Source organism: Ascaphus truei, chromosome 16, assembly GCF_040206685.1.
Source record: "Ascaphus truei isolate aAscTru1 chromosome 16, aAscTru1.hap1, whole genome shotgun sequence".
Classification (NCBI taxonomy): domain Eukaryota; kingdom Metazoa; phylum Chordata; class Amphibia; order Anura; family Ascaphidae; genus Ascaphus; species Ascaphus truei.
In genome coordinates, this window is record NC_134498.1 from 51413685 (window position 1) to 51437473 (window position 23789).

At 53.4% G+C, this 23789-nt stretch overlaps 1 protein-coding gene across 3 annotated transcripts in view; it reads left to right on the forward strand.

Moving 5' to 3' along the window:
• The window catches only part of STARD8 (StAR related lipid transfer domain containing 8), a 124714-nt gene that overhangs the window by 16509 nt on the left and 84416 nt on the right, over window positions 1-23789 (forward strand). For 2 of the 3 annotated variants that reach the window (XM_075573573.1, XM_075573574.1), the window contains exon 1: window positions 8096-8337. The exons of the other annotated variant lie outside the window; for it this stretch is intronic. The gene's annotated coding sequence lies outside the window, so the exon portion shown is untranslated. Of the gene's footprint in view, window positions 1-8095; window positions 8338-23789 lie in introns of those variants that run through there. 3 annotated transcript variants of the gene reach the window in all.

The window sequence follows — 23789 nt, forward strand, 5'->3', positions numbered from 1 at the left end:
CATTTACACCTTGTTACCAGGATCATGCATTGCGTGTCGCGGGAGACCAGGCCATTTACACCTTGTTACCAGGATCATGCATTGCGTGTCGCGGGAGACCAGGCCATTTACACCTTGTTACCAGGATCATGCATTGCGTGTCGCGGGAGGCCAGGCCCTTTATACCTTGTTACCAGGAACATGCATTGCGTGTCGCGGGAGACCAGGCCATTTACACCTTGTTACCAGGATCATGCATTGCGTGTGCCGGGAGGCCAGGCCATATACACCTTGTTACCAGGATCATGCATTGCGTGTCGCGGGAGGCCAGGCCATTTACACCTTGTTACCAGGATCATGCATTGCGTGTGCCGGGAGGCCAGGCCATTTACACCTTGTTACCAGGAACATGCATTGCGTGTCGCGGGAGACCAGGCCATTTACACCTTGTTACCAGGATCATGCATTGCGTGTGCCAGGAGGCCAGGCCATTTACACCTTGTTACCAGGATCACGCATTGCGTGTGCCAGGAGGCCAGGCCATTTACACCTTGTTACCAGGATCATGCATTGCGTGTCGCGGGAGGCCAGGCCATTTACACCTTGTTACCAGGATCATGCATTGCGTGTCGCAGGAGGCCAGGCCATTTACACCTTGTTACCAGGATCATGCATTGCGTGTCACGGGAGGCCAGGCCATTTACACCTTGTTACCAGGAACATGCATTGCGTGTCGCGGGAGACCAGGCCATTTACACCTTGTTACCAGGAACATGCATTGCGTGTCGCGGGAGGCCAGGCCATTTACACCTTGTTACCAGGATCATGCATTGCGTGTCGCGGGAGGCCAGGCCATTTACACCTTGTTACCAGGATCATGCATTGCGTGTGCCGGGAGGCCAGGCCATTTACACCTTGTTACCAGGAACATGCATTGCGTGTGCCGGGAGGCCAGGCCATTTACACCTTGTTACCAGGAACATGCATTGCGTGTCGCGGGGGACCAGGCCATTTACACCTTGTTACCAGGATCATGCATTGCGTGTCGCGGGAGGCCAGGCCATTTACACCTTGTTACCAGGAACATGCATTGCGTGTCGCGGGAGGCCAGGCCATTTACACCTTGTTACCAGGAACATGCATTGCGTGTCGCGGGAGACCAGGCCATTTACACCTTGTTACCAGGATCATGCATTGCGTGTCGCGGGAGGCCAGGCCCTTTATACCTTGTTACCAGGAACATGCATTGCGTGTCGCGGGAGACCAGGCCATTTACACCTTGTTACCAGGATCATGCATTGCGTGTGCCGGGAGGCCAGGCCATATACACCTTGTTACCAGGATCATGCATTGCGTGTCGCGGGAGGCCAGGCCATTTACACCTTGTTACCAGGATCATGCATTGCGTGTGCCGGGAGGCCAGGCCATTTACACCTTGTTACCAGGAACATGCATTGCGTGTCGCGGGAGACCAGGCCATTTACACCTTGTTACCAGGATCATGCATTGCGTGTGCCAGGAGGCCAGGCCATTTACACCTTGTTACCAGGATCACGCATTGCGTGTGCCAGGAGGCCAGGCCATTTACACCTTGTTACCAGGATCATGCATTGCGTGTCGCGGGAGGCCAGGCCATTTACACCTTGTTACCAGGATCATGCATTGCGTGTCGCAGGAGGCCAGGCCATTTACACCTTGTTACCAGGATCATGCATTGCGTGTCACGGGAGGCCAGGCCATTTACACCTTGTTACCAGGAACATGCATTGCGTGTCGCGGGAGACCAGGCCATTTACACCTTGTTACCAGGAACATGCATTGCGTGTCGCGGGAGGCCAGGCCATTTACACCTTGTTACCAGGATCATGCATTGCGTGTCGCGGGAGGCCAGGCCATTTACACCTTGTTACCAGGATCATGCATTGCGTGTGCCGGGAGGCCAGGCCATTTACACCTTGTTACCAGGAACATGCATTGCGTGTGCCGGGAGGCCAGGCCATTTACACCTTGTTACCAGGAACATGCATTGCGTGTCGCGGGGGACCAGGCCATTTACACCTTGTTACCAGGATCATGCATTGCGTGTCGCGGGAGGCCAGGCCATTTACACCTTGTTACCAGGAACATGCATTGCGTGTCGCGGGAGGCCAGGCCATTTACACCTTGTTACCAGGAACATGCATTGCGTGTCGCGGGAGACCAGGCCATTTACACCTTGTTACCAGGAACATGCATTGCGTGTCGCGGGAGGCCAGGCCCTTTATACCTTGTTACCAGGAACATGCATTGCGTGTCGCGGGAGACCAGGCCATTTACACCTTGTTACCAGGAACATGCATTGCGTGTCGCGGGAGACCAGGCCATTTACACCTTGTTACCAGGATCATGCATTGCGTGTCGCGGGAGGCCAGGCCATTTACACCTTGTTACCAGGAACATGCATTGCGTGTCGCGGGAGGCCAGGCCATTTACACCTTGTTACCAGGAACATGCATTGCGTGTCGCGGGAGGCCAGGCCATTTACACCTTGTTACCAGGATCATGCATTGCGTGTCGCGGGAGGCCAGGCCATTTACACCTTGTTACCAGGATCATGCATTGCGTGTCGCGGGAGACCAGGCCATTTACACCTTGTTACCAGGATCATGCATTGCGTGTCGCGGGAGACCAGGCCATTTACACCTTGTTACCAGGAACATGCATTGCGTGTCCCGGGAGGCCAGGCCATTTACACCTTGTTACCAGGATCATGCATTGCGTGTCGCGGGAGGCCAGGCCATTTACACCTTGTTACCAGGATCATGCATTGCGTGTCGCGGGAGACCAGGCCATTTACACCTTGTTACCAGGATCATGCATTGCGTGTCGCGGGAGACCAGGCCATTTACACCTTGTTACCAGGATCATGCATTGCGTGTCGCGGGAGACCAGGCCATTTACACCTTGTTACCTGGAACATGCATTGCGCAAAACGAGTTAATGAAATAAAGTGTAAATTTATTCACAGGAAAAGGCAAACACACAATGTCACACAAACTACAGCAAAAAGACTTACATGGGATTGGGGTAGAAAAACTTTACTTTCCTAGGTGTCGGGACTTATCAATCCGATCCTTACCCTAAAAAGTCTTGGAAATGAAATCAAGCTGCAGTTCCAAACGCCGTCTCTCTCTCTCTCTCTCTCTTCTCTCTCTTCTCTCTCTTCTCTCTCTTCTCTCTCTCTGTTATAATGCCTCGGACTTTCATTCAAAAAATATTATAGCCCAATCCAAAGCGTGAGAAATGTCTCCGCCGCCAATCAGAGACAAACTTGTAGACAACAGGGTTACCTGGAAATCCGAATGAACCCAGGGGCGTGGGCAATTTGGATTCTTGTCCTTCCCTCCTGTCCAAATGGTCCTGACACCTCAGACACATCCTCTGTGGCTTTCATCTCCACCGTATGAGTAGACACCGTGGCACCCAAGTTGGTAGCCCACTGGCTCACTCAGAACACTGGCTCTGAACGTCCCGGCTAGTCTCTGTGCACAAGCAGATATGTTTTAAAACGCCCTGTTCCGTAAAATATACACTTTACAAATACCCCAAGTCTGTGGGTTCTGGGAAATAGAATAAGAAGCTGCATGTTATTCCTTACCGGCCATATTCCCCACACTCTGTACAGCAAACTGGATTTTTAAAAGTCCCCTCACAAACGTGTAGATGGTTGGAGCACCCTCAGAACCCATATCTCGATTCTCGGTGACCTGGACATTTACTGGGTATCCCCATTAACCTAGGGACCCCGTGACTGTTTCAGGGACACCTCACATCCCTATGCCCCATTTACCTTTCTGGGCTGTGTTGAAACAGGGACCCCTAGTGGTGAGTCGCGCAAGCGTTTTCCAGGGGAGATGTTACCGAGACACTGTCTGCACGCAGCCCGGCATCCGACCGGATTCTGGGGTACATTTTTAGGGGAATCAGCAACTCCGGGCCCTGACTAGATTGACACAATCTGCCAACACTTTCCCCGCAAAAACCCCCCGCCTCCACCCCGAAACTCAGACCACGGCACTCCCTGCTCGCTGGCATCCCTGCTCGCTGGCACTCCCTGCTCGCTGGCACTCCCTGCTCGCTGGCACTCCCTGCTCGCTGGCACTCCCTGCTCGCTGGCAATCCCTGCTCGCTGGCATCCCTGCTCGCTGGCACTCCCTGCTCGCTGGCACTCCCTGCTCGCTGGCACTCCCTGCTCGCTGGCATCCCTGCTCGCTGGCATCCCTGCTCGCTGGCACTCCCTGCTCGCTGGCACTCCCTGCTCGCTGGCACTCCCTGCTCGCTGGCATCCCTGCTCGCTGGCATCCCTGCTCGCTGGCAATCCCTGCTCGCTGGCACTCCCTGCTCGCTGGCACTCCCTGCTCGCTGGCACTCCCTGCTCGCTGGCACTCCCTGCTCGCTGGCACTCCCTGCTCGCTGGCACTCCCTGCTCGCTGGCACTCCCTGGAAAGGTAAAAACACCAACATTCTTTGTCGCATAATTACACGTAATGCTTTTACAACAGTTGGGTCCAAGAGCTGACACTCATGAACCCCAAAACATGGATCAGAGGTTACCAAACCTTTATTAGTGAGCCTGGTTACCCCCTCAGCGTCACATTGCGAGCCGCGCATTTATATTACATTCTCCCATCAGTACCACGGGCAGGTGTCATCGCTTCGCTGCGCAATGCGGCGCTGGCACCCTCAGCATGTCACGGGCGCCGTGCCACTTAAACACACACATATTTATAACACCGGATAGCGCCGTGCCGGCCGTGGAATAGACAGAACAATACTAAGGTAGACGTGATGCCTTTTAATCGCTAACTCGTGGTTAAATAGAGTGCAAGCTCTCAGGACCACAAAGGTCCCTTCTTCAGGCAGATTTTTTATTGGGATTTTTTATAGGTAAAAAAAGGTGTCTGATTACTGGGCCTCTGTGGCCCTGAGAGCTTGCACTCTACTTAACCGCGACAGCTGTTAAACGCATCACTTCTACCTTGCTGTACTTTGTGTACATATAAAAGTGTAACACTAACGGTAAAGCACTCAGCCATGTAACACCTGCTTTACCAATATTAACCCCAGGTAATTTGTGGCAGTGAAGGGTTACAGTGCTCGCCTCTTGTTATCTCTCCGCTTGCGGTCAGAGTACAGGGATATGGGTGTCAGAACAGTCACAGGGCCAGCGGCACGTTGAGCTCTGGTCATTCGCACCCTGTCCCAGAGACGTGACCCCCTCACGTGGCTGCCCTGTCCCAGAGATGTGACCCCCTCACGTGGCTGCCCTGTCCCAGCGATGTGACCCCCTCATGCGGCTGCCCTGTCCCAGCGATGTGACCCCCTCATGCGGCTGCCCTGTCCCAGAGAATTGACTCCCCTAACGTGGCTGCCCTGCTCCAGACATGTGACTCCTCCCACGGCTGCCCTGTCCCAGAGAACTGACCCCCCTCACGTGGCTGCCCTGTCCCTGAAATGTGACCCCCCTCGTGGCTGCCGTGCCCCAGAGATGTGACCCCCCTCCCACGATTTCCCTTGAGATGTGACCCCCTCACGTGGCTGCCCTGCCCCATAGATGTGACCCCCCCCCCCTCACGTGGCTGCCCTGCCCCATAGATGTGACCCCCCCCCCTCACGTGGCTGCCCTGCCCCATAGATGTGACCCCCCTCACGTGGCTGCCCTGCCCCATAGATGTGACCCCCCTCACGTGGCTGCCCTGGGAGAGGGGCTCTTCAGAAATGTGTTGTGAACTAATAATAGCTCCGTGTGTGTGAGCCGCACGCCCCCCGCACGCCCCCCGCTCGCCCCCCGCACGCTCCCGCTCACAGGAAGAGGGCAGCGCGGTCTCGGTCCCACATTAACTGGACTTGCACGGAAAGCACTCCGATGTTCAACGCCCTCTTTTGTAATATTTGATCACACTTTAAATAAGTTATAGTGGGTAAAAAGGTGACAGACCCCGCCACGTCTTAGTGTATAGCAAATAAAACCATTTAACACAGACCCCTATAAGTTACGCCTGCCACATTGCACAGCTTTTTAGCACAGCCTGGGTTAGAGAAGTGCAGAGCCAGTAACCCACTCACAGACAGCTCTTTTGTGTCTGTGAGTAGGTTACTGGCTCTGCACTTCTGTATCCCAGGCTGTGCTGAAAAGCTGTAATGCGGCAGGCATAACTTATAGGGGTCCCATGTTAAAATGGATATGAAGCAAAAGGTGACACTGTGCTCATTTGCATGTCATTACCCAGAATCCCTGGCTGCAGTGGAAGCGCTGTATGCCAAGGGATAATGGGGAAGGGCAGGGTTACAGACCTGTCTGAGACGTGGGAATGTGCGCACAAGCGAGATTTTTTGCTAATACTTGATACAAATTTAATTCTGAACCCCCAAAAATTAGGCAAATTGCACAGAATATACGATCGTCCCTGCTGTGGTTGGGGCTTGTCAGGGGATTAGAACTAAATAAGACCCCAATGCGTCATCAATTCCCCTTTTTATTTTCCGTGTAGGAAGCAGGGGGTCTCTGGCGCTGAACCGCGTTACTTCCGCTCCGGGGACCCCCTGCTTCCCGAGATACTCACTGGAGAAGTTTCCACCGGCTCTTCACGGAGGTTAAAAACCCCCGTGCCACGCCGGCCAATAGGAAGTCGCAAAGGACGCGTGACTCAGGAGATTTAAACCTCCATTTTGTTTCCCCTGGAAGCTGAAATTAACGCGGCTGAACCCCGGAGACCCCCTTTTTCCTATACATGTATGGGGAGCTGATCCCTTGAAGGCCGTCCTAGAGATTGGCTCCGGGAGGAGGAAGTCCCCCCCCCCCTCCCACCCCCCACAAATAACCGCGTGGCATTCTCAGATCTGCCGCCTTCTCATTCCAACCCTGCGTACACCACCCCCCCCCCCCCGCCCCGCTCCTCCCACCCAAACATCGCACATTGCGGGTGAGAGCACGGTCAGAGGGGGTTTTACGCGGGCTCTCCGCTCGCTGCTCCCGCCCAGGCATCTGTTTGCATGTTGGGCAGCTGTGCCGGGCCCAGAACAGGTGGCACCGAGCCACTGGGTTTAACATGACAATATGACCAGTGTTACCGTACCATTAAAGCAGGTTGTGTGTGTGCTCCGACAAACGCTGATTGTTCCCATTGTGTAGCCCTGTGGATACATTCTTATAAGAATATATCATTTATTAACCTCAAGAAGTATTTCAGGGGCTGTATGTTAAAGGGGAAACCCCGGCTGCTCAGATGTCTTTTTTGACCCCCTCCCCACTTGTTTATTTTACAGAATAGGACGCTGGGGGCCACTGAGCGAAACCGTGTAACGTTCGGCTCAAACCCGGGAAGTAACCTCGGGTATCCTTACCGCTCCAAATATCTCCTCGTTCCCATCCAGTAAATAATAAATACAGGGGCAGGTTAGGGAGGGGCAGGTTAGGGAGGGGCAGGTTACGCAGGGGCAGGTTAGGTAGGGGCAGGTTAGGTAGGGGGGATCGGGATCTGCTATGTGTACCTTGAGTCAGTAGAAGAATGTCCCTGTATTAAGGGCTCTGTGTAGAGTGGATCTCTGGTGCAGACCTCGCGGATTTCATTGATATGTACGGAAACGCAGAGAAATGCGCCGAAGAAGCCAGCAGCATTCTCAGGGGGTCAGTAAATATATACAGGCATACCCCGGTTTAAGGACACTCACTGTAAGTACACTCACCAGTAAGGACATTTACAATAGCCCCATACCCCCGTTTCCGTACGCTCGCTTCGCGAGTACGGACACTTATTCTGCCCTACAGACCGCCGTAGTAGTGACGCGCTGATTCCCCTCGCCCAATAGGCAAACGGCAGCTCGCGCATGCGCCTGTCAGCACGTCCTGAACAGCAATCCCGGCTCCCTACCTGTGCGAAGCAGCGATACGCGGGGAGGAGGTGGTGCTTCCCTGTAAGGACATTCTCGCTGTACATACATGCTCTGCAATAAAGCACACACCTTCACTGTATAAACAGCTGGCCAGGGCGGCAGCTGATTGGCTGTGGGCTTTGTGGGGGCGGAGGCTTTAATCCCTCAAGGACTTTAAACAGAGCACCTCTAGGTTGGCACACACAGTGACAACAGCTCAGCGGCGTCATCGGCTGAGCTGGCATGAAGCGGGCACCCGTACACCCCGTGCTGCTCCCCTGGCACCTGTCCTGTACCTGTCGTCCCCTCAGCATTGAACCCCTGGAGGATCTTTAACCCCTCACCATTTACCTGTGACTCTCCTGGGAGGGACACGATGTCCCCTGTCCCTTAGACGACGGGCTCAGCTCCGCACCACAACCCAGGAAAACCAGACGCAGCCTTAAGGTATAATAACCGCCAGCCTAGCCCAGAGATTAACCCCTGCAGCGCTAAATGGGGTAAAGGAGCTTGGTCACCAAAGCATCTTAATAATAATATGCGAATTGTTTGCACATAGGGAGCCGTCTTTTATTAGAGCAATAAATATTAGGGTATAATAATAATATTAGTGCTTTACAAATAGTGTGTACATAATGCTTTGTACCTTCCAAGAACCTTCTTCATATATCTACCACACACACACACACACACACACACACACACACACACACACACACACACACACACACACACACACACACACACACACACACACACACACACACACACACACACACACACACACACACACACTATGCATATAGACACACACACACACACACTATGCATATAGCCATTTGGCAAAAACATAACTTATGAAAAACAGCCATTGTATACCCTATTGCTAAAATGTCTTAAGAAACACAAGCCGATTATCTCTGGGTGATAACGATTATCTCTGGGTGATAACGATTATCTCTGGGTGACAACGTAATACAAGAATCACTGTAGAAGACAAAAAAAAAAGCCCACCCGTGTGAAAACATCAATTGTTTTGTGTTGACACTGATGTGTATGTGCATGTTTGTGTTGATGTTCATCCCTGCGTATGTGCATGCTTGTGTATGTGCATGTTTGTATGTATGTGTATGCATGTGCATGTCTGTATTGATGTGCATGCTTGTGTATTGATCTGCATGCCTGCGTGTGTGCATGTTTGTACATGTTTGTATGTATGTGCATGTTTGTATGTATGTGCATGTTTGTATGTATGTGTATGTGCATGTTTGTATGTATGTGTATGTGCATGTCTGTATTGATGTGCATGCTTGTGTATTGATCTGCATGCCTGCATGTGTGCATGTTTGTATGTATGTATGTGCATGTTTGTATGTATGTGCATGCTTGTGTATTGATGTGCATGCCTGCGTGTGTGCATGTATGTATGTGTATGTGCATGTTTGTATGTATGTGCATGCTCGTGTATTGATCTGCTTGCCTGCGTGTGTGCATTTTTGTATGTATGTGCATGTGCATGTTTGTATGTATGTGCATGTTTGTATGTATGTGCGTGTATGTGCATGTTTGTATGTATGTGCATGCTTGTGTATTGGTGTGCATGCTAGTACTGCATTAAGACGCATACCGTGTGTTTAACCCCCGCGGCACCTCATCTCTGATGCAAAACCTGGACAAAAATAGCACCAGATGCTTTTAACAGAACCCCACTGGTTCCCATTGGACTTTTTTCTATCACCTCTTCTGTTTCCTTCCTCTGGCCTTTCCACGCCAGGCTCGCTGCGCCTGTGCGTTGTGACTACACGTTGTAACTGGACTTTACAAGAACAACTATGTCTGTATCTGTACTCTTGGGCATGTTAAATGATCGTGTTGGTGCTTTATACTCTACTTAAGACAGGTAACAGGTGGAGCTAGTCCTTCTGGTAGTGAAGGGGTTACATCGGCGATATGCCAACACTAACTACATGAAATCATACTGAAAGACTTCAAATCGAAGGTGCCCCTCATTCTGAAGTCCCCCCTGTCCTTCTGCGGAGAATATTCTGTATTCGGGTCTGAGTCAGAGGTATTCCGAGAATTCCACCTCGTTACAAATAATTCCCAATGCAGATCAGACATTAAGCTGGCTAATCATTACTCTTGTATTCATTACCCGTATAATCATTACTCATGCATTCATTACCCTTATAATCATTACTCTTGTATTCATTACCCTTCTCTGTCACTCTGATTTGGCCAAAGACACATTGGGGCTGTCCAAAACCATGAATGTGACAGTAGGGTGTTTGCAACGCTAGTCTGTAGTAACAATGTTACCCGAGCAGTTATAATGTAGATAAATCTGTTGTTGCATTATTGATGTGACCCATTAATGCCATGACATATTGTAATGTATTGTGATATTTTTGTGTGGGCGTTACCACTGCATCCACTGGAAATATAATATACTGTATGTTGTTATATGTTGTATCGTGTCATGAGGCTCCCACAAGTAAGCGGCATGCTGCAGTGGGATGGTGCGGGACGTATACAAGGGGCAACTCTGGTACTTCCATATGGTAAATAATTCCACATGCTCTATAATCCATATATATATATATGTGTGTGTGTGTGTGTTGCACTCCAGTGCAAACATGTATGTATCTCAAATGTTGTATACTCTTCTGAGTATGAAGTCCAGTCCAAATTGAAGTGTGATAACTCCTGGTGCCTAATTGCTGCTTCTTGTAGGAGGAAACCCCGGTGTCACCTCAAAGTAAAGGCCTAGATATCGTAAAACAGAAGCGCATAGAACATAGAACTCCATACAGATATATCCTGGAACAGGAGTGTTTATTTCTCTGTATTTTCCTGCTCTCAGGCAGCCAGCCCTCCCCAGTAAAGTTACATGCTTTTCCCTGCTCTGAAGCAGCCAGAGCTGTGTATATTGCAACATAGTTGTTACAAGTACTCCCCTTTTACACAGCCTCTAGTCAGTTGCCCTGGCAACCTCCCATACTCACAGTGGAGATTGGTTTAGTCCTCTCCCCCTGCTTTATCTGCATATTGGTATGCCCCTTAGTGTGTTCCTGTCTGACAGGAAAGTGTGCTCCCTCTTTCCCAACAAGCAGACACAGTGAGTAGACACTTCTTCCACTGCCCCCTCAGAAGGGAAATCCTTTTTACCTTCCCCTCAGAGAAGCTCTCCTCCATAGCAGGACACCTTCCTCTCATAGGTTATTCTCCTGACAAGAGAAATCTGCTCGCACAATCCTCATATAGAACCTTTATATTTCTGTTATCTCCCCTCAATAAAGGTGAAAAAAATAGAACGACTTTGTGTGCTTTAAAAGGGGACGAGTAAGGCTGCGCTTAGTGCCGGCGACGCGACGTTGCGGCATAACAAATGTATTTTTCAGAGGCTGTCGCCACATGTGACAGCCTTAGAAACCAATCAATGGCCAGGTCACTGCAAAGCGAAATACAACTGTTGCAAGTGGCGACGGGTGACGTCTTCCGTCGCGTCGCCGTTGCCCGCACTATAAGCGCGGCCTTAAGCTACATGGATTTACTCACCTGCTACATATGAGCCTGGGTCTAGAATTAAATATTACCACTCTTTAATATCGAATAACAAAAAAGGATTCAAACTTGCACTCAAGATGAATATCTAAATTCATTCTTATCGGGGAGCCACGTCCTGTAGCCGGATGTCCGAGCTGCCGGCCTCCGTGGGCTCTGGTGGTTTCTTGCAGGCTGGTGGCAGTGGGTTCAGAGACTTCCGGTACCGGTGTTTGCCCGCAGGCGTCTCTGCGTTACGCTGGGGTCCCCCACGCTCCGGTGCTGGCATCCCACCGCGTTACCAGTCTGATGACGTCACTCTGATGGGAGCCGGCGTGCGCGCAGGGAGAATGTCTCTCAGAGAGCTCTAGTACTGAGTGTCCTCGCGTCTCAGCAATTCTCACTTCATCATTTTATAGTGCGCGCGCATTTCTGTTTTGCTACACACACACACACACACACACACACACACACACACACACACACACACACACACACACACACACACACACACACACACACACACACACACACACACACGGACTGAGACTAACTATAATTGTGAGCCCGTGGCTCACTGGGGGCTGTGTAGATCTGTAGTGATACCTTTCAGAGAACAAGCATTCCCGTTTTCATCAGACATAGTGTACACCTCTTTCCTCCGCTCACAGTCTTCTGGGGGTTAGGAGATTATAGGTTTGGAACGGTCTATACACTATAATTTATGAAGAACTGTAATGTTTATCCGCTGAACGGTATCACAAACTACATGGAATCTGCTCTTCTCCGGGACCAAGACGACGTCTAGAACTTTGAACAACATACTGTAGGGCAGTGTTTTCCACCAAGGGTTCCTAGGAATCCTTGGGTTCCCCGGGCGTCGCTAAAGGGTTCTCTGCAATTTCTGGTCATTTGAAAATTGTATCAAATACAGAAGAATTGACAATGCATCTGATCTCAGACGCGCTATTAGAGAGGGTTGGGGTTCCTTACAATGCATCTGATCTCAGACGCGCTATTAGAGAGGGTTGGGGTTCCTTACAATGCATCTGATCTCCGACGCGCTATTAGAGAGGGTTGAGGTTCCTTACAATGCATCTGATCTCAGACGCGCTATTAGAGAGGGTTGGGGTTCCTTACAATGCATCTGATCTCAGACGCGCTATTAGAGAGGTTCGGGGTTCCTTACAATGCATCTGATCTCAGAAGCGCTATTAGAGAGGGTTGGCGTTCCTTACAATGCATCTGATCTCAGACGCGCCATTAGAGAGGTTCGGGGTTCCTTACAATGAATCTGATCTCAGACACGCTATTAGAGAGGGTTGGGGTTCCTTACAATGCATCTGATCTCAGACGCGCTATTAGAGAGGGTTGGGGTTCCTTACAATGCATCTGATCTCAGACGCGCTATTAGAGAGGGTTGGGGTTCCTTACAATGCATCTGATCTCAGAAGCGCTATTAGAGAGGGTTGGGGTTCCTTACAATGCATCTGATCTCAGACGCGCTATTAGAGAGGGTTGGGGTTCCTTACAATGCATCTGAGCACACAGGTGCTATTGGAGAGGGCAGGGGGTCCCTCAGAATTTCACTTAGGGTTCCTTAACCACAAAAAGGTTGGAAACTGCAGTAGGAGAAAATGGAAGCAATGCAGACGTGCCACCATCCGGTCCAAATACACAAGAGGGGGACTCAATGTTTCAAAAAATGGTGCTGGTTTATGGGAACAGGTCAGGCAGAGGTAAAAACCACCTGCATATTTCACGCTGCGCGCTTGTTCGCAGACTGGAAACTGCAGTATTTTTATAAAGAAATCACCAAACAGACGTTTTAACAAGTGGGGAAGTAGGTAACCCTCATTGTATCAGTCTGTATCCAAGTGAGAGGAACGTGGAGACGCGGAGGCGCGGAGGCGTGGAGGCGTGCAGGCGTGGAGGCGTGGAGGCGTGTCAAGCAGTGATCATGAGGACGAATCACAACTCTTTCCTCTACCCCCTCCCTATCTCCCACCCCCCAGAGGAATCACAGGACGATTCCTCAATGCGCTGGACACCCCCCTCGTGGTGACCTGTACGTGGTGACCTGTACAGAGGGGTCAGAGGTCGCTTCTTTTGCATGGTTTCAGGTTTTCTCACAGTGAAGGGTTACAAGCTCCTATGACAAAATATTTGTTTTTCTTAACCTTTATAATAGGGGTGCAGGATTTTTTTTGGGGGCATTTAAATTAAATGCCGGGGGACGCGCGAGGCCTCTGCAACCTCTCCTTACCGAGGCTCAGCCGGCGTCGGGACGCGTGACCATGGCAACGCGGCATCAAATGACGCTGCGGGGTCATGTGACGTCACAGTCGCCTTGGTAACGCAGCGTAAAATGGTGCCGCCGGTCACGTGACGTCTCACGAACCCGCGGCGTCATTTCAGGCCGCGCTAGGTAAGGGGGGCGCAGGAACGGAGGGAGCAAGTCAGGGGGGCGCAGCAAAATAAGTTTGCGCGCTCCTGCTTTACAATATTGTTTTTTTGTTTTTACAATAATTAGTACCATTTATACTCCAATTGTACCACAACCCCCTTCCCCCCCCCACCCCCACCCCAAAGTGACCTCCATCTGTGCGGACGTTACAAAAACCTTCAGGGGAAGTGCACAGACATACCCAGAGTGTTCAACAACTCGGAATGAGAGGGACAGCCTCTCTGAGTGCTGCTCGGTATTAACGAGTGAGACCGCCTCTCTGTGCTGCTCTGTGTTAATGAGTGACCGCCTTTGTGAGTGCTACTCAGTGTTCATGAGTGAGACCGCCTCTCTGTGCTGCTCTGTGTTAATGAGTGAGAACGCCTCTCTGAGTGCTACTCAGTGTTAATGAGTGAGACCGCCTCTCTGTGCTGCTCTGTGTTAATGAGTGAGACCGCCTCTGTGAGTGCTGCTCAGTATTCATGAGTGAGACAGCCTCTCTGTGAGTGCTGCTCAGTGTTAATGAGTGAGACCGCCTCTCTGCTGCGCTGTGTTAATGAGTGAGACCGCCTCTCTGTGCTGCTCTGTTAATGAGTGAGACCGCCTCTGTGAGTGCTGCTCAGTATTCATGAGTGAGACAGCCTCTCTGTGAGTGCTGCTCAGTGTTAATGAGTGAGACCGCCTCTCTGTGCTGCTCTGTGTTAATGAGTGAGACCGCCTCTGTGAGTGCTGCTCAGTATTAATGAGTAAGACCGCCTCCCTGTGAGTGCTGCTCAGTGTTAATGAGTAAGACCGTCTTCCAATCTGTAATACTCACTTCGGATGAGTGAGGCAGCCATCCTACGAGTCATATTTATTCCTACTAAGTGAATCAGCATTCATATGAGTGAGCCTCAGTCCCATTGAGCGAGGCTTCCACTGATTGAGGATAACCGGCCTGAAGGTTACACTGGATAAGCACATGGAAGTATTTTCTGTGACCCAATCTCTGGTCATAATCAGGTATCCTTTAAAACCCCATGGAATGATCCCATAGAATGATCCCATAAAGAAGCCCCCTGTGTTTTTCCCCGACCCCCTTTGGGACTCATCAGATCCCGGGGAATGTGTGGTATGTGAGAGAAAGGAGGATGCCTGGAATCAGCTGGCTCTGCAGACCTGGGACCGTGTTTTCACTGCTCCCCCTGAGTTAACCTTTCAGAGAAGGTCAATACTACCAAGGAGAATAAAGGGCAGTAATTGGGAAAAGGGGAGTGGGACATGGCACGTGCGGAGGATGGGGAAGGGGGGGGGGGGCGATGGAGCGGGGAGCACCAAAAGGCCATAGGCATAAAAAAATTAGATTGCAAGCTTTTGGAACTACTGACTTCTATATGAATGTATTATTCTGCTACACCTGGTGTCTGTCTGCCATAGTTAACAATTAAGGAGGGGTGACGTGGGGGTGACTGCTGTGTCCTAGGAAGTGGGTGCAGCTCATTTACACTGTGGCCAAGTCCCTTAACTTCCCTGGTTCTCCAGAACCAACACCCATTGCAAGTTCTTTGGGCCTGTAAATGAGGCTCGGTACAGCACAGTGCGCTCCGGCAGCTCGGTATCAGAATGAGCTCTGGTTTGGGACGAAGAGTTCCCCGGTGTTTTGGTAAAACTGCGGTTACTTCCGATCACACATCTCGGGGATGTGCAGTTAATCAGTGATCCATTACTGGAGGCTGCGTGTGCCGGAGGGATCCAGCCATAAGCGCGCAGCTTAAAGAGACGTCATTCAGATCCCGTGTGGGATGTGACCGGTACCGGAGCATGGACCCGATTAAACAGCCGCGGATGTATAAGTGGACTTATAATGGGGGAAACAATCTAAGCCATGGGTGGGCAACTTCAGTCCTCAAGGGCCACCCACAGGTCAAGTTTTCTGGATATCCCTGCTTCAGCACAGGTGGTGCAGTCTTTTACTGAGCCACTGATTACGCCACCTATGCTGAAGCAGGGATATCCTGAAAACCTGACCTGTGGGTGGCCCCTGAGGACTAGAGCTGCTCACCCTTGACCTAAACCAACGTGATCTCTGTGTCACGTAGTGACTGGCGTGCAAGTTCCAGGAAATGTTGTTGAGAAATGGGGACTGGGTAATGAATAACTCCTAAGGTGCCTGAGCAGTTTGCGTGGCTGATATCGGAGATAAGCTCTTGCTTGTTTTCCATGTTGTATTTTATGAGAGATAAACACCGGCAAAAATGCCCGGCTGACGCTCCAGAACCAGTTGATTGTAAACTCCTCACAGCGGTGGGAAGGCGCGCTGACGCTCCGCACTGACGCTCCGCGCTGTCTGGGAGAAGGGGGGCATTCCATACAACGTCATTAAAATCGTCACCGTTTGCCAACTCTGTGCACAATTTGGGGGGCAGGGGGGGGGGATATTTTGATTTTAAACGTTATGGGGAACATGTAGTGAAACTTCAGGCGGCACCCCCCAGCACTGCCGGGTAAATATGGTCCGGGGAATCGTAGTGGAAAGTGTCTCATGGCATAGCACCGCTTGGCAAACATGCGCCTTAAAGCCTCCCCCTCCTGGTTAGTTACAGTATCGGGCACACTTATTCACAATATATAAGGGCGGGGGAGTAACTGGGGGCGGAGACGGGACTGCGCTGGTGTGAGGGGCTTTAGGGGAATGCGTTGCTGCTGTTGCGTGCTGAATGCTCCTGGATCGGTGCCCGTGGCAGTGAGGAGGAGAGAATGGGACCCTGGTGCCTCTCACTGTCACATCCCGCACTCGCTCCTGCAGGAATGGGGTGTCTCATCGCTGCCCTGGTACGGTGCCAGGAAAGCAGCCGCTCCCCACCCCTTGCCTGGCACCTGCCAGTGCTTTGTGCCCACTGCCCTTATTTCTATCAGGGAGATCCTGAGAGTCACAGAGCAGCGCATGCAGGGAGATCCTGAGAGTCACAGAGCGATCCTGAGAGTCACAGAGCAGCGCATGCAGGGAGATCCTGAGAGTCACAGAGCAGCGCATGCAGGGAGATCCTGAGAGTCACAGAGCAGCGCATGTAGGGAGATCCTGAGAGTCACAGAGCAGCGCATGCAGGGAGATCCTGAGAGTCACAGAGCAGCGCATGCAGGGAGATCCTGAGAGTCACAGAGCAGCGCATGCAGGGAGATCCTGAGAGTCACAGAGCAGCGCATGCAGGGAGATCCTGAGAGTCACAGAGCAGCGCATGCAGGGAGATCCTGAGAGTCACAGAGCAGCGCATGCAGGGAGATCCTGAGAGTCACAGAGCAGCGCATGCAGGGAGATCCTGAGAGTCACAGAGCAGCGCATGCAGGGAGATCCTGAGAGTCACAGAGCAGCGCATGCAGGGAGATCCTGAGAGTCACAGAGCAGCGCATGCAGGGAGATCCTGAGAGTCACAGAGCAGCGCATGCAGGGAGATCCTGAGAGTCACAGAGCAGCGCATGCAGGGAGATCCTGAGAGTCACAGAGCAGCGCATGCAGGGAGATCCTCAGAGTCACAGAGCGGCGCATGCAGGGAGATCCTGAGAGTCACAGAGCAGTGCATGCAGGGAGATCCTCAGAGTCACAGAGCGGCGCATGCAGGGAGATCCTGAGAGTCACAGAGCAGCGCATGCAGGGAGATCCTGAGAGTCACAGAGCAGCGCATGCAGGGAGATCCTGAGAGTCACAGAGCAGCGCATGCAGGGAGATCCTGAGAGTCACAGAGCAGCGCATGCAGGGAGATCCTGAGAGTCACAGAGCAGCGCATGCAGGGAGATCCTGAGAGTCACAGAGCAGTGCATGCAGGGAGATCCTGAGAGTCACAGAGCGGCGCATGCAGGGAGATCCTGAGAGTCACAGAGCAGCGCATGCAGGGAGATCCTGAGAGTCACAGAGCGGCGCATGCAGGGAGACCCTGAGAGTCACAGAGCAGCGCATGCAGGGAGACCCTGAGAGTCACAGAGCGGCGCATGCAGGGAGACCCTGAGAGTCACAGAGCGGCGCATGCAGGGAGACCCTGAGAGTCACAGAGCGGCGCATGCAGGGAGACCCTGAGAGTCACAGAGCGGCGCATGCAGAGAGATCCTGAGAGTCACAGAGCGGCACATGCAGGGAGATCCTGAGAGTCACAGAGCGGCGCATGCAGGGAGATCCTGAGAGTCACAGAGCGGCGCATGCAGGGAGATCCTGAGAGTCACAGAGCGGCGCATGCAGGGAGATCCTCAGAGTCACAGAGCGGCGCATGCAGGGAGATCCTCAGAGTCACAGAGCGGCGCATGCAGGGAGATCCTGAGAGTCACAGAGCAGCGCATGCAGGGAGATCCTGAGAGTCACAGAGCAGCGCATGCAGGGAGATCCTGAGAGTCACAGAGCAGCGCATGCAGGGAGATCCTGAGAGTCACAGAGCAGCGCATGCAGGGAGATCCTGAGAGTCACAGAGCAGCGCATGCAGGGAGATCCTGAGAGTCACAGAGCAGCGCATGCAGGGAGATCCTGAGAGTCACAGAGCAGCGCATGCAGGGAGATCCTGAGAGTCACAGAGCAGCGCATGCAGGGAGATCCTGCAGCGTATGCAGGGAGATCCTGAGAGTCACAGAGCAGCGCATGCAGGGAGATCCTGAGTCACAGAGCAGCGCATGCAGGGAGATCCTGAGTCACAGAGCAGCGCATGCAGGGAGATCCTGAGTCACAGAGCAGCGCATGCAGGGAGATCCTGAGTCACAGAGCAGCGCATGCAGGGAGATCCTGAGTCACAGAGCAGCGCATGCAGGGAGATCCTGAGTCACAGAGCAGTGCATGCAGGGAGATCCTGAGTCACAGAGCAGCGCATGCAGGGAGATCCTGAGAGTCACAGAGCAGCGCATGCAGGGAGATCCTGAGTCACAGAGCAGCGCATGCAGGGAGATCCTGAGTCACAGAGCAGCGCATGCAGGGAGATCCTGAGTCACAGAGCAGCGCATGCAGGGAGATCCTGAGTCACAGAGCAGTGCATGCAGGGAGATCCTGAGTCACAGAGCAGTGCATGCAGGGAGATCCTGAGTCACAGAGCAGTGCATGCAGGGAGATCCTGAGTCACAGAGCAGCGCATGCAGGGAGATCCTGAGTCACAGAGCAGCGCATGCAGGGAGATCCTGAGTCACAGAGCAGCGCATGCAGGGAGATCAAAGGTTGGACTTCCATAGCTGTCCGGGTTCAAGGACCCCAAGTTAGGCCGCGCTTATAGTGCCGGCTGGCGACGCGACGCTGCATCCAAACTAATGTATTGACACAGTCGCGTGCGCTTATAGTAAGCGCGACGTGGCGGCTTGGTCGCGATCGCTGGAAGTCACTTCAATTTGATTTTCCAGCGACCGCAGCGTGGCGTCACCGGCTCTATAAGCGCGGCCTCACCGGCGCTATAAGCGCGGCCTCACCGGCCCTATAAGCGCGGCCTCACCGGCGCTATAAGCGCGGCCTCACCGGCGCTATAAGCGCGGCCTCACCGGCCCTATAAGCGCGGCCTCACCGGCGCTATAAGCGCGGCCTCACCGGCGCTATAAGCGCGGCCTCAGATTTGTGTTTGTGTTATTTGGATGAAAAAGAGCAAATGTTGACCAGAGAAACATACTTTGACCCATTGAGGGGGCATTTGTGGGGCTTTAAACATCGGCCACACAGGAAAGGAATAGGAACCGCTGAATTCCGGGGGTCTCCCGGGGAAGGGGGGCTTTTATCAGGAAGATTCAAATGGTAGGGTTTTCCACCGCTACAACATCCGCAATAAAACAGGCCTGCGTGTGTGCGTGCGTGTGTGCGTCTGTGCGTGCGTGCGTGTGTGCGTGTGTGCGTCTGTGCGTGCGTGTGTGTGTGCGTCTGTGCGTGCGTGCGTGCGTCTGTGCGTGCGTGCGTGTGTGCCTGTGTGCGTGCGTGTGTGCGTCTGTGCGTGCGTGTGTGCGTGCGTCTGTGCGTGCGTGTGTGCCTGTGTGCGTCTGTGCGTGCGTGTGTGTGTGCCTGTGTGCGTGCGTGCTTGCGTGTGTGCGTGTGTGTGTGCGTGTGTGCGTGCGTGCATCTGTGCGTGTGTGCGTGTGTGTGTGCGTGTGTGTGTGCGTGTGTGCCTGTGTGCGTGCGTGCGTGCGTCTGTGCGTGTGCGTGTGCCTGTGTGCGTGCGTGTGTGCGTCTGTGCGTGCGTGTGTGCGTCTGCGTGCGTGCGTGCGTGTGTGCGTGCGTGCGTGTGTGCGTCAGTGACTGGCTGACACAGGACCTTCTGTGTTATCAGATTCAGGATGATGTGTGAAAGACAGGAAATCCTGCCTGCATAGGGGGAGGAGAGGAGCCGCCAACCCTTCCAGTGCGAGGTGAGCTTTACCAGTGGAAGAGAATGGGTGCCTGTGCACATTTTTTGGAAGACAGTTTGGGGAAATAATGGAAAGAATATGAGAAATAAGTTTAAGAGTAATTTATATTAAGTTATGTATATCTGTATGTGCACAAACTGATAACTCAGCACATCTCCGGGGGAGGGGGGGATAACCCGACAAATGAATTAACCCCCGCACTGCCAGAGGGGCCTGCAGAAATCCGTAATGGGAGGACCCCCCTCTTGTCTCTCCTATGACATCACTGCCCTTACTGCCCCTCCCCTGCTTGTGTCAGAACAGCTGTAACAGCTGCAGCAGCCATAGTATCCCAGGCCTGAGAGCCACATTCCTCTTCCATCCTGTGTGCTGGGGAGGGGGCGGCAGGAAGACCCCTTAACCCCATCACTGCTAGAGGGAAAACAGAGGGAAGTGCTCTAACCCAGTTGCTGTTGGAGAAGAACTAGGGGGGGGGGGGGGGTTATTTAACACCTGTACTTTTGATTAGCGCATGCGTAAAGGTCAGAAAGGGTCATTAAAACAATTACTGTTATTCTTCATAATGTTCAATATGCAAAACCTCTTCTCATAAAGTGTGTGTGTGTGTGTATGGGAGAGTGTGTGTGTGTGTATATATGAGAGGATGTGTGTGTATGGGAGGGAGGTTGTGTGTGTTTGTATGAGAGGGTGTGTGTGTGTGTGTGTGTGTGTGTATATGTGTATATGGGAGGGTGTGTGTATGGGAGGGTAAGAGAAGGTGTGTGTGTGTATGAGAGGATGTGTGTGTATGTATGGGATGGTGTGTGTATGAGAGAATGTGTATGGGAGTGAGTGAGTGTGTGTGTGTATAGGAGGGTATGAGAGGGTGTGTGTGTGTGTGTATGTGAGGGTGTGTGGGTGTGTTTGTGTGTATATGGGAGTGTATGTGTGTGTATGTGAGGGTGTGTTTGTGTGTATATGGGAGTGAGGGTGTGTGTGTTTGTGTGTATATGGGAGTGTGTGTGTATGTGAGGGTGTGGGTGTGTTTGTGTGTATATGGGAGTGTGTGTGTGTGTGTGTGTGTGTATATGAGAGGATGTGTGAAGGGAAAATAGCTAGGGGGGAGTAAGAGAGAACAGGAAAGGAAGAACTGAAGGAGAAGGAGGGGGAGAGGAGAGGGAGGGGGAGAGGAGAGGGAGGGGGAGAGGAGAGGGAGAGGAGAGGAGGATGGGTGATTTTTAATGAGATGATCAGATTCATGTGCATGAAAAAGGGGCCCTGTCCTGAGTGGGTTTTAATCTCCTGCAGTACAGACTCCCAAAGTGTCCGAGAGATAAGCAGTGGCAGCTTTGTACAATCAGTCTCACGCCCCAAGAAGACAGACATATTACACTGACTTCTCTTGTCTCGCTCATTGGCGGGGCAGTGTCGCTCATTGGCGGGGCAGTGTCGCTCATTGGCGGGGCAGTGTCGCTCATTGGCGGGGCAGTGTCGCTCATTGGCGGGGCAGTGTCGCTCATTGGCGGGGCAGTGTCGCTCATTGGCGGGGCAGTGTCGCTCATTGGCTGGGCAGTGTCGCTCATTGGCGGGGCAGTGTCGCTCATTGGCTGGGCAGTGTCGCTCATTGGCGGGGCAGTGTCGCTCATTGGCTGGGCAGTGTCGCTCATTGGCGGGGCAGTGTCGCTCATTGGCGGGGCAGTGTCGCTCATTGGCGGGGCAGTCTCGCTCATTGGCGGGGCAGTGTCGCTCATTGGCGGGGCAGTGTCGCTCATTGGCTGGGCAGTGTCGCTCATTGGCGGGGCAGTGTCGCTCATTGGCTGGGCAGTGTCGCTCATTGGCGGGGCAGTGTCGCTCATTGGCTGGGCAGTGTCGCTCATTGGCGGGGCAGTGTCGCTCATTGGCGGGGCAGTGTCGCTCATTGGCTGGGCAGTCTCACTCATTGGCGGGGCAGTGTCGCTCATTGGCGGGGCAGTGTCGTTCATTGGCGGGGCAGTGTCGCTCATTGGCTGGGCAGTGTCGTTCATTGGCGGGGCAGTGTCGCTCATTGGCGGGGCAGTGTCGCTCATTGGCGGGGCAGTGTCGCTCATTGGCGGGGCAGTGTCGCTCATTGGCGGGGCAGTGTCGCTCATTGGCTGGGCAGTGTCGTTCATTGGCGGGGCAGTGTCGCTCATTGGCGGGGCAGTGTCGCTCATTGGCGGGGCAGTGTCGCTCATTGGCGGGGCAGTGTCGCTCATTGGCGGGGCAGTGTCGCTCATTGGCGGGCCAGTGTCGCTCATTGGCGGGGCAGTGTCGCTCATTGGCGGGGCAGTGTCGCTCATTGGCGGGGCAGTGTCGCTCATTGGCTGGGCAGTGTCGCTCATTGGCTGGGCAGTGTCGCTCATTGGCGGGGCAGTGTCGCTCATTGGCTGGGCAGTGTCGCTCATTGGCGGGGCAGTGTCGCTCATTGGCGGGGCAGTGTCGTTCATTGGCGGGGCAGTGTCGCTCATTGGCGGGGCAGTGTCGCTCATTGGCGGGCCAGTGTCGCTCATTGGCGGGGCAGTGTCGCTCATTGGCTGGGCAGTGTCGCTCATTGGCTGGGCAGTGTCGCTCATTGGCGGGGCAGTGTCGCTCATTGGCGGGGCAGTGTCGCTCATTGGCGGGGCAGTGTCGCTCATTGGCGGGGCAGTGTCGCTCATTGGCGGGGCAGTGTCGCTCATTGGCGGGGCAGTGTCGTTCATTGGCGGGGCAGTGTCGCTCATTGGCGGGGCAGTGTCGCTCATTGGCTGGGCAGTGTCGCTCATTGGCTGGGCAGTGTCGCTCATTGGCGGGGCAGTGTCGCTCATTGGCTGGGCAGTGTCGCTCATTGGCGGGGCAGTGTCGTTCATTGGCGGGCCAGTGTCGCTCATTGGCGGGGCAGTGTCGCTCATTGGCTGGGCAGTGTCGCTCATTGGCTGGGCAGTGTCGTTCATTGGCGGGGCAGTGTCGTTCATTGGCTGGGCAGTGTCGTTCATTGGCGGGGCAGTGTCGCTCATTGGCTGGGCAGTGTCGTTCATTGGCGGGGCAGTGTCGCTCATTGGCGGGGCAGTGTCGCTCATTGGCGGGCCAGTGTCGCTCATTGGCGGGGCAGTGTCGCTCATTGGCGGGGCAGTGTCGCTCATTGGCGGGGCAGTGTCGCTCATTGGCGGGGCAGTGTCGTTCATTGGCTGGGCAGTGTCGTTCATTGGCTGGGCAGTGTCGTTCATTGGCGGGGCAGTGTCGCTCATTGGCGGGGCAGTGTCGTTCATTGGCTGGGCAGTGTCGCTCATTGGCGGGGCAGTGTCGTTCATTGGCGGGGCAGTGTCGTTCATTGGCGGGGCAGTGTCGTTCATTGGCGGGGCAGTGTCGTTCATTGGCGGGGCAGTGTCGCTCATTGGCTGGGCAGTGTCGCTCATTGGCTGGGCAGTGTCGCTCATTGGCTGGGCAGTGTCGCTCATTGGCGGGACAGTGTCGCTCATTGGCGGGCAGTGTCGCTCATTGGCGGGCAGTGTCGCTCATTGGCGGGGCAGTGTCGCTCATTGGCGGGGCAGTGTCGTTCATTGGCGGGGCAGTGTCGCTCATTGGCGGGGCAGTGTCGCTCATTGGCGGG